This window comes from Corvus hawaiiensis, chromosome 4 (genome assembly GCF_020740725.1).
Source record: "Corvus hawaiiensis isolate bCorHaw1 chromosome 4, bCorHaw1.pri.cur, whole genome shotgun sequence".
Taxonomy (NCBI): domain Eukaryota; kingdom Metazoa; phylum Chordata; class Aves; order Passeriformes; family Corvidae; genus Corvus; species Corvus hawaiiensis.
The window spans coordinates 13,396,509-13,408,033 of record NC_063216.1 but is presented as its reverse complement, the minus strand read 5'-3'; the positions used below and the strand labels follow the sequence as shown (position 1 = coordinate 13,408,033).

General features: G+C 44.1%; 1 long non-coding RNA gene across 1 annotated transcript; it reads right to left on the bottom strand.

Moving 5' to 3' along the window:
- Positions 1–959: 959 nt before the first annotated feature.
- LOC125325345 lies at positions 960–7,979 on the bottom strand. The gene is made up of 2 exons (XR_007203290.1): positions 3,898–7,979; positions 960–3,107 (listed from the first exon to the last, which is right to left on the bottom strand). It is a non-coding gene; the product is annotated as an uncharacterized LOC125325345 (long non-coding RNA).
- Positions 7,980–11,525: the final 3,546 nt, after the last annotated feature.

The following is an 11,525-nucleotide window of genomic DNA, read 5'->3' as shown; positions in this document are numbered from 1 at the left end:
GTGCTGAAACATGATCTTCTGAGCAGCTTCCCAGTGTCTCTCCCAAGCCCTCCCTGCCAGCTCCCCTGTACCTCAATCTCCAGTGGATGTTTACACCTGCAGGTCAGTAAAAGCATTTTTGAAGCCTCTTTTCCCCTGTTTTCCATGACTGCCTCTTTCACATGATGAACTTAAAAGCTTCGACAGCTGTTGAATATTGAATTGCAGGAGACCTTCTGCTTGGTTTGCAGAATCTCACACTCTCAAGAGTTCAGATACTGCTTGAGACAAACTCTCACTTTGAAGACCAATTCACGTGGAGTTATTTTAAGCCAATGTATACTCTCTTCACTAGAAGATGACCTGCCGAGCAGGAGGAATTTGTATTTTGAAAAACTCAAATCAGATTGATCAGGCTCAGCTTCAGACTCTCTCCAGCATCAGATTTCTATCTCCTGACTAAGCCAACTTCTTCCACTAGAAGTTCATTTTTCTCCCAGCTCAACTAATTATTTTTTCAACCTGATTATCTTGCACATATGCAATCTCTGTTGAATTTCCATCACCTGTTGAATCATTCCCTATATCGTCCCTTCCTCCTGCTTCTAATTTTCTATTTTCAGGATTCCTTTCTCCTTTAGGAGAGGATGGACAAATATCATTCAAGTTTCATTCTTAGCTTGGCTGGCAGCACATTTAGCCCACTAAAAATTTGCTTTAGCATCAGGCTGGACACATTTCAGCATTCAGGGCATTAATTACAAGCACCAATTCTGCCTTTCAGTGACTCCTGTATGTTAAGCAATGCAAACTTAAAATAGATAAATGAATAAATACTTTTCTACACTGAGTCTATCATTCAATTGGAAGGAATGTAAGAAAAGATAGGTAGAATTTTCTCCTCAAAATGTCCATTAAATTTTGTCTTTTACAGAATATTACTATGCTTTGAATATTGGGATTTCTTATATGATTTGAACTAATTTCTCCCTGCTTTACTCTTTTTTTTTTTTTTTTTTTTTTTTTTGAGGTCTCATCTTTGTGTAAGAACCTTGCAATAGGAGAGAGTTAATCTCCGTTTCTGAACTTGTTTTGGTACTGAAAGAAATTAATTCTGTATATTGAAGCTGAATTTTAGATTTTTTTTATCCTTTTATTCCAGTATCTGCATGAACATATTGATCAGGCCACAGCTACTCAAGACTTGTTGGGATGAACCTGGAATTTGATGCCCACTTTTGGCCCCCCAGCTCAAGAAAATGAAAGACATTGGGAGACACTGAAGAACTGGAGAGGGTCCATTGGAGAGAGGGTTGGAGAACCTGACCCATGAAGAAAGGCTAAAGGAAGTGGGTTTGTTCAGCCTGGGGAAGGCAAGGCCCAGGATGGGTCTAGTCAGTGTCTCAACACCCAAAGGAGGTGGTTCTAGAGGAGATGGAGACATTCTTTTCCAAAGGATTTCTGGTGCCAGGACAGGAGGCCGTGGGCACAAGACAGTTTAGGGGAAATTCCTTCTGGATATAGGAAAAAACTAATTCTTCAGACAGAAAATAATTGAGCAATAGGCTTCCCAGAGAAGAGGTGGGACCTTCCTTAGTGGAAATATTAAAGATTTTGCTTGACAATGCTCTGGATAATCTCATTTAAGGAAGAAGAGGCAAGTTCAGGCTGCAGCATGCAGTGCTAAGAGAGACTTAAGGCACAAATCAACAAAAAACTGCATTTCATTAAATGTTTATAGAAGAGCAGGGCTTGTCTGGTGCTAAAGCACCAGCAAGACATTTCCTCAAAGTCACCAAGCTTCCTGAAAGCCAAAACATCATGCACTGCACCAATGCTGCCATAGCCATGAACTGCCAAACCCAGTGCCTCGTAAAATTCCAGCAGTGCCTGCCTAAGAGCACAGAAGGTGTCGCTGGCTCGCTCACATGAGGCGAGTAACTCACGAACTGGTAAGGCCAGGCATGTAAAGCAATGGGAGCTCAGTGCCTTTGGGCATCAGGAAGTCTTTATACAGAACCGCAAGGCACTCGCTGCATGCTGACAGCTGGAAGGCTTCTGCAGCGACCCTGAAATCTAAATCATCCAGTGCCTCCAGAAGAGGTCTATGTACTTCAGATGCCAGAGTGAGAGACTGCATCAGCAGATATCTATCTATCTATCTATCTATCTATCTATCTATCTATCTACTTTTAGTGAAACTTTTTGCTTGGCTCTGGAGCCTGCAGCATTTATTGCAGCCAGGGAATTGAGGTTTCCTACAGCCCACAGTTGAGATGAAGGACACTACATAGCCAGAGCACTGTTTACAGACCTTCAGTATTGATTTCTGCTTGTAGCTATGAAGTAGAAAACTACAGGTATGTTTAGGAGTTTTTGGCTTTTTTGGACCTAGATATGTCACCAATAGAAGAAGGAACATTTTCAAGGCTCAGAGGTGATCAGAATTTCTGTTATTCCTTTATCCGTATGGTCTGTCTATGGGTGCATAGGAAAGAAGAGGCTGTGTTCTCCTGAAAGTGTAAGGCATAAAGCCACAGCAAGTGTGAAAGGCTCAGTCCCCTCAGTCATCCTCTCACTGACTGTTCTTACAACGTTTCCTGGCCCTGCTAAATAGAAAAGTTAATTTTTGTGCCGTCAAGCTTGCTGAAGCCTTGGCAGAGAAGCATACAGGGTGATCCCTGTTCTACAGAGAAAAACATCATGTGCCCCTTTCTATGCTGGTGCAATGTTTTGACCTTTCTTCCTTTAAATATGCATTACACGGCCCAGCAAGAAGTGCGACATAGTTTAGGCTGTGACTTCATAATTTCATTCAACATAAAATATGAGTTTTGTGTCCCACTGGAATGGTTATAATTGAGCACACAGATCAAGTGCACAGGCAAGAGGCTCCTGACAGGAGAAGTGGGACCTGATGAACATCTTTGTGGCTCTTGCACAAGCCAAGTGTGTCACCAAGATAGGGAAACACAGTGAAAAAATTACTACATGATTACCCCTAGCAAAGTCTGCTGTCAGCTTGGGCTGCTTTCAGCTGAAGTCCAGCCCTGGCCAAAGTGGGGGACCCACACACACACAGAGACTCTGAGATTGATCTCCACTGTGCTTCTGAAGCCAAGTCACCCCTGCAAAGAAAACACACCAAAGAGAAAATCAGCTAAAGGACAGCAAGTGTAGCACTGTGACAGCTTCTTACCAAACTCTTTAAAGCCAGTGCTCCTGCCATTAAAAAAAAAAGCCTTTCACAGCTTTTAAACATAACTGAAAAAGTCCTTTCAAAAAATGAGGCTGTGTCCTTCCCAGGATCCACCCTTGGTTGAGACAGGAGTGCTATGTACACTGTGCTCATCCACATAAGCCTCTCACTCTTACGGCCAAGGGCACCACAGCACCTTCCACAGAAACAATCTCCACTGATTTACTATAACAGCCAGGGGAAAATCATCTCTTTCTGAGCACTTTGAATATGCCCTTCCCTAGGTCTGTTAATGCATGAGGCGGGATCCAGTTGTTCCTCCTCACCTTCTCTGCATCATCAATAATGAAAGACTAAGCTGAGGACAACCACTTGGCAAAAACACAGGAACTCCTGATGAGGGGAGTCATCAAAACTACAGTGAGGAAAAAAGGAGGTAGCATGTTCATATTGTACCAGGTCTTGCCGTATGTCAAATTATCAGCTTGTTCAAAATACACAAGAACTGACTGATTTAGATGTTACACTTAACATGTGCTGTAGGGTTAATGTTCCCAAGAGGTATTTGTTTTGATGTCATGATAATCAGCACACACTGTGAGGATATAAGCATGAGAAATTCAGTAATCAGTTGAAAAATAGAGAGCTGGGGAACACAAGGATCCCAAGGCTAGTGGGAGGCCAGACATCTCCCCTTTTGGCAAAGTGACATCACTCACCCTTCTTTGGATGCCACTCTTGAGGAGACCTGGAATCTCAGGAGAACACCCATAGCTGAGACCTTCTCAGGCAAAGCCCAGGCTTTGAGGAACTGCACCTGGGAAAGAAATGGCAACAATGGTGTGACCAGCAGAGTATCAAACCTCCTGCGGATTATTTCCAGCAACTACTCTATTTGTTTTAACCATATTCTGTGTAGAAAACTAAAGGGGTGCTGCTTACTTTATCAATGCGAGTCACCTGTGAACTTGGTCAAGAGGAGGCAGTTTTGTGGTGACTGTCAGTGCTGATGTCTGCCTTAAATCTCACAAGAGTCCAGACTTCTAAAAAAAGGTGCTTCAAATCACTCGTGGCCTGTGAAATTCCCAAAGAACATCTGGGGACCAGCCTGGTTCAACCCTTCTTGCTCTAGAAAGAGCTTACAGTGTGAGCAGCAACCAGCAGCTAGAGAACTGGAAAGGATGTTGCTCTGGAAGCTTACAAGAGCAGGTGAACTACTATATGAACTGTTATGTGCCTTCCAAAAAGAAACAGACCACCAGCATCCCTCCCCCCAAATAACACCAGCAAAACCCCCACACCATGGGAACCTTGCTACAGCCCTAGGCTAGAAGGGAGACAAATTTCTTTCCCCAGCTAGAGAAATAATGATAATAAATCTGAATGAAAGGGAGTACACCAGACCTTGTTTTAGTAATGGACAGAATGATACTGTAGCTAGAGGGAATGACAGCCCTCACCCAGAAAAGAAAAGGCTCCCGTTCTTGGCTTCTGGTTCAAGATCAGGCTCTCAGCAGTAGTCACTAGCTCAGGAGTCAGTTGTTGGCTGTAATTACAGCTTCCCTCCCCCTTGCCAGCTGTTTCCCTTTGCAGTTTGAGGCAGTGTTTAAGTCAGGCCATGGTCCTGCAGGTGACTCCCTGCAGCTCTGCCCTTGTGCTCAAGACACCTTGCACCTGCTGCAGGTCTCACATTATCCGTCTGCAGGCTAAGGGCAAGGCCTCTATTTTTCTTGTGTGCTACAGTTTAGGAATAATTGATGAATCTATGTAAATAAAGCTATAAAGTAGAACTGCTTACAGCATTACTTTCCTTGTCCCACAGTCCTAGCAATGGAATCGGGCACAGCTTTTGCTCCATGTCTCCATGAAGGACTCTCACAAATGATTCTCCTTCAGCACTGAAAGCAGAGGAGCACTGCAGGACACCACTGACCTGGAAAACCCTCAGCTGGTGCCACAGCAAGAGATGTCAGGAGACAGAAAGGCTGCCCGGATGAATGTGGGGTTCCTACCTACCCTGATGCTGTGTGTCTTTCTGGCACTCTGTGTTCAAAATTCATTTAATTCACCAGTGGCATTTTGGGATTTCCTACATGTGCTAAATCGTAATGAAAGACATCCGCTGATGGCAAAGTCTCTGGGCTCAGAGGATTATGTGGGGTAGGGCTGCCTGAGACAGCCCAAATCCACTTGAGATTGAAAAGGTGTGAGCAGTAAATAAAAGGAAATCCCGGATCACCATATAGTGTTCAGCTCCCACACATTGACCTCCTTTGGTCCCTTCTATATTTTGTTAAGATCATATTTCTTTACGTGCTGCCTGGCTTAAAAGCCATCATAAATCTGTGGCATGCAGCAAGAGTAACAGGGAAGGCACTGTGTAATACAAGGCACTCTAATTCCATCCCAGGCACTCGGAGGGAGCCGTAAATCAGTTTGGAGAGGCCTTGGACAGGAGAACTCAGGGGAAGGTTGGAAGGCGGCTGCAGCCTGGCCCCTGCCACTGGAGCCCATCTGCCCTCGGGCCAAGGTGAGCACACCAGCCTCAAAAAAAAAGAGTTCCGATGTCTCCAGATTGAACAGTGATAAAACTACTTTAAATACTCCTTGGGGAAAAGCACACCCGCCTGCGTTTGGTGGGAATGCCCTGTGGGATGTGCCACACACTGCAGGGGGGAGCATGGCCTGGCTGCCACTCACGCCGTGCGTGTCCAGGTTTGCCTCCACCTGGCGTCACCTGTGGACACCAAGCACCACACCTGGCTGGGCTCACTTGTGGCCAAGCCTCTCTCGTGTCCCAGCTGCAGACACAGCTCTGGGTCAGGGAAAGCTCCACCATCACTGTGGGCCTTTCGCAGCTGTATGTGAGTGATGGCTGGTTTGGAGCGTGTGCCCACACACTCACCCAAACCACTGCAGATGTAGCTCTCCACTGGAAGTTTGGGAAGAGCTGGAGCTAGGGATATGCTACCATATTCTACATAGTAAAATCTCTTTTTCTTTGCTCTAGTGGGAAAAACCTTTCAAGTGTGGAAGCTTTCCGAGGGAGACTTTCCTAAAAATAATTTTGCTCAAGTTTTAATAAAAATTTTGAATAATCTTTTCTTTTTTCTGCCAGCTAGTATAATATGATGGATGTAATATTTTTATAAGGTTTCTTTGTGCTACAGTTAAAACTTATTAAACTTTGGAAAAGTTGAATTGCAAAGGGGAGTGAAATGCATTCAAACTTCCAAACTCAGACTCTAAGTTTTGCTAAGATGCAGGAATAAAAGGTAAATCACTGAATCCTGGGCCATCAATCATTTTATTCTACCCATGGTAAAAAGCAAAAAAGAGGACAGAAAAAGAAAATACAACCAAAGTTGTGGCCATGTTGAAACTTTGGATGAAAAAGTTGTATAAAAAGGAGGAAAAATATATGTTGCAAGCATGAGTATCCTATGCCAAACCTCATCGGAGGTCACTGGAATGAGCCAGCAAGCCAAGCCTAAATAAAAATTGGACCTGCGGGATTCCCCATCTGATTTTCAAATAGTCACTGTTACACTATCATTTGTCAAGCTTGCAGGGTAGTTTTTTACCAGATGTGAGAAACACAGTACCAAATCCAGGCTGAAGCCAGAGAAGAGGGTATGCTTCCACACAGGAATAATCTGCTCAGGAAGGACTGTAAAGTCCGAGACTGGACTGAAACCTCCCAGATCCCTGAGTGCTGTGAAGTGTGTTTTAATAATTTCACTACAAGTGAGACGTTCTCATCATCAAAAGCGAGATGTTCAAAGGACCTGTCTTACTGTGGAAAGGAAGGGTTAAACTGCCTTTTTTCACAAAAGGGAAATTTACCATATCAGGAACAATTTTATTTTCAGTTTAGATGTTTACATTGAGAACTGTCTAAGAGTGGTACTTTTATTTGTGTTACTTCAAAGTGCATCCAGTGTTTCTCACTCTCTCCTAAGTGTTAATTAAAACCAGATATTAATGTGTAAACTGCTGCTCGCTTTCAGCTGATTGAGAAACCTTGTTAACACACTTTGTTTAGTTTATGAAGTCTCACTTGGGCTCCTTGAGGATGGAGACATTATTGTTTACATTTGTATAAGCAAGCTGGACAGGGAAAATCCAGAGCAAGAACCTCTGGAACATGAACATAAGACACAGCAGGAAACTCATTTACAACTGTCTCTTCACCTGGTTCCTTGCTGGGTTTTGGTTTGTGTTGGACACTAGGCATGAACAGTATCCCACAACCAAATAAAAGCCTTTATACCATCAAATGCTTAGCACAACTGGTGCTCATTACTTTTAATTGTAGAACAATTGAAAGTGTCTATGTGACTTGGGAACACAGATTTCTTTGAAAACCAGTGGCTATTTTTGCCTAGGTTTTTTGATAACTTTGTCTTGCTTTATTAAGCAGTGCTGGCACTGATATTTTGGTGAAATCTGAGCATGCACATCACTGAATCCCAGATCCTCACAGACATCTTCCTAGGCTCTTATCTCCCATAGTTTTTGTAATGGAAGTTAATATCTGGATGCCTTCATGGATAACCATCCATGAGTCACATGGATCAGAGCAATGCCAATATAGCTTGAACATGTTTTGTTAATGATTTTGTCATTCAAGGTTAGTGTGCCACTCTTAGCGCTGGGCAGTTTTGGCCACCACGATAAGAAATACCTAAAGCTCTTAGAGAGCATGCAAAGGAGGGACACAAGGATGGTGAAAGATCTGGAGGTGATGCCTTAGGTTTTAACTTTTATATTTTTCAAATTCTGTACTGCTTAGTGTGTAACTCTGAAGTTTCTTGTAGCCTGTTAACTTCTGCTCTCTCATGCTAGGTAGACATAACAAAGTCTCTCTGGACCTGCTCTTCAAGGACACCCAGACCATCCTAGGCCCAGAAAGTATAAACCAAAGAGCCTCTAAGGGGGGAAAGCAGAGGGGAAATTACATCATTAAACGGAAACTTTAATTGGAGAATTAACCCTGATATGCAAAGGAACCAAACCTTTAAAAGTGTCAAGAACTTGTGACCTCTTGTCCATCTTGGGGTCCATCTGGGTCCCCAGGGTGTACCTTTGAAGGCCTTTCAAATAAATACCTACTTTTATTCCCTTACTCATGTCTAGTCTCTGTTTCTAGGAGGCCTCTTAAGGCATCAGAGGGGCCATATGAGGAGTGGCTGAGGGTACTTGGTCAGTTCAGCTGGAGAAAAGGGGATTGTGGGGGACCTCATTGCAGTCTGCAGCTTCCTCCTGAAGGGCGACTCCGATCTTTGCTCTCTGGGACCAGGGACAGGACCCAGGGAACAGCTGGAGCTGTGTCAGGGAGGGTGAGGCTGGGTATCAGGGAAAGGTTCTTCCCCCAGAGGGTGCTGGGGCACTGAACAGGCTCCCCGGGGAATGGGCACGGCCCCAAGGCTGCCAGAGCTCCAGGAGCGTTTGGACAACGCTCTCAGGGATGCACAGGGTGGGATTGCTGGGATGTCTGTGCAGGGCTGGGGGTTGGACTCAGTGATCCTTTTGGGTCCCTCCCAACTCAGGATATTCCACGATTCTCTGTCTACTTTTCACCTCCCAGTAAGAGCACAATGCTGGGACCAGGCCCCTTGTGAGAACCCTTTCCAAGCCCAAGGGAGGGCAGGGCTTTCTGAATTTCCCAACGAGCACCAGCTCTGTCCTTGCAACCACAACTGCCCCTCCTGTTTAGCAAGATGTGGTGTGCCATGTCACACCTGTACCAGCACAGACTGGCACAACAGCTACAGTCTTACTGGGCTTTCAGATCCTCCCCCAGTATAAATACCCCTTTGCAATTTGCCCTTTCAGCAGGGCGCCCAGGAACTACTCCTGTGTTCTATGGTTTTGCCTCTCTGCTGCAGCCACCGAGGAAGAGCCCCAGCAGCTGCACTCCATGGCACCCATACACGGGAGCAAGGCTGGGTGTTTACAGGTGGGGCTGGCAGCACATGTCATTAGGGTAGTTATTAGGATCATCTGCAAACATCTACCTTTGCTTTTGTGTTTTGCCAAATGAAGTAAAAATTTTTACACTGGATTACTGGTTTCGGAGAATAAGGAAGTTTGCTCATGTTTAAAAACCCAACAAAACTGTAAGAGCCTTGAAAAGGAAGAAGAGGCAGAACACACATCCACGCAGTGGAGATCCAAAGTTCAACAGTGGCTTCAATGTCAGAGAGCTGCTTAATGTCTTCTCTGTGCCTTGTCTCAAAACACCATGCATTTTCTCCAGGGCACAGAAGGGAAACTAATACTGAAGTCCTGGCCTCATGGAAAATCCTACACCCACCATTTTTTACCTGGCCTGTTATAAGCAAATGTACAGGCTTTGTTCCAGCAAGATGTATTAAGCTTCTGCTCATCGATGAATACTTGCTGGCACACTAAATCCAAGAGAGATGTTTAAGCAGACACACACTATAAAAGTGCATGTCATGAAACACATTTCTCATGTGATGTTATGTGTACTCATGATTAAGCTTTCCTCACACTTGATGTGTGTGTCTGTGCAGTTGCACAACAAACAGCATGAGACCTCAAGAAGTGGTAATGCTGACTTGAGTTTTAAAAAAACTCAGCAGTTTTTCCCTTGTGATTCCAGCAGGCCAAGCTGCTGCTTACATTTGGATAGAAACATTTTCAGTATGCGGTTCTGGGAAATACTCAGTGCCCCTGAGTTGTGCTTTCAAGTTTCTGTTGGAGTGTCATTAGCTGTAATGACAGCCACTGCTAAGGACAGGCCTGGTTATCTGCAGGCTCACACGCTGCCAAGTACAGGCACATGGTTTTGCATTTACCATTGATCCTAGAGAGGAGAACACTATGGATATTTTTGGCCCTTTATTTTAATGGGATTGCCAGAACGACTAGAATCTGAAAACTCACAGCTCATTACCAAGAGCAAAATGCTGACCCAGGCAGAGCCAGAAGATTTGAAAAATACTTCAGAGTTGAGATCTAACAGGCTGCTGTAGAACGTGGACAGCGTTTTCCCTCTGTTAACCCCACTGTCCCAGAGAGAACATTTGCTCTGTAGTTACTGAATGCAAGACTGTGCTCTCCAGCCCGTTGTGCATCCTGGAGAGCAGCACGATGCTTTAGGCTACACACAATGCAAATACTATCCCAGCTTCTCTCACGTTCACACTGCAGCCCTGGGGCTGCAAGAAAGAGCTCAGGACCTGCAGTGCTGCATTAAGAGATGCAGAGCCAGAGGAATGGAGAAGATTAAAACCAGCCAGAGTATTGCCTGTTCTTCTGTGGGTGTTTCAGACATGCACCAACTTTTCCTCCTGTACCAACAGCCTTTCCCATCTCTATGAAATCAAGTCAAATAACCTTCCAAACCTTTGGCAAAGGTATGAAGGAAAGGCCCTGTTTCAAGGTGTTGAATGACCTCAAATACCACCTGACTCCAGATAACGTGTGGTACTTTTGGACCAGAGAGGCAATAAAATACCCACTTTTGCTGCTGACTGTACCATGAGTTATTCCATTTGCTTTCACTGTGCATGTCACATCTCTCCCAGCTACAGAGATGAGGGGAAAGGTATCCAGGGAAGGCGGGCTTGCCTTTGTGAAGCACGGCAGACAGAAACACAGGATTACAGCTACCTTCAATTTTTACTCTGGTCTACAGTAACAGGATGCTGTACAATCAAAATAGATATTAATGGTTATACAAAACCAGTCTGATACCTCTGGCCTCAAGGAAACCTTAAAGTTTACAGACTCCTATTTTTGGGTACACTTTGCATGTGGGAGAACAATTTCTATGTCTACAACCAAACCCAGCACCTTGTTGTCATATTCCCTTTCTTCTGCAGATTTTTCTTGTAAGACTCTGAAGTTCATATTCTCAAAATATCTTTAATGACCAAACATTTTTTGTCCATAGTTTTTCAGATGCAATTTGTGCTTTTTAGATAGCAGAGAATTCTTTCAGGGGCACTAAATGTCATGAAATGAGCCTGTTATGAGAAACTGAGGGACTAAATAGATGTCTGGTTTTGATTTTTTAATTCTCATTCTTGATTTCCACTGTTACAGCTTTTCCCTTGCAATATAAAGGTTACCTGTTGAAGAATGTTGTGTGACTTAACCTAGTACTATTTGTAAAACATTGCAAGATTCCTGAGGGAGAGGTAAGGTTAACTAAACCAGTGCATTGCTAGTAAAATTTGTTGCAGTCAAACTTAGATGTCAAGGAAATACAAACTTCCTGAATGCAAGTTTGCAGCATTTTTGGAATCATTTCTCCCAGTAACTTTATCCCACTCAATGAACCAAAAATGAAACAGATTGAGAGCAGGCAAAC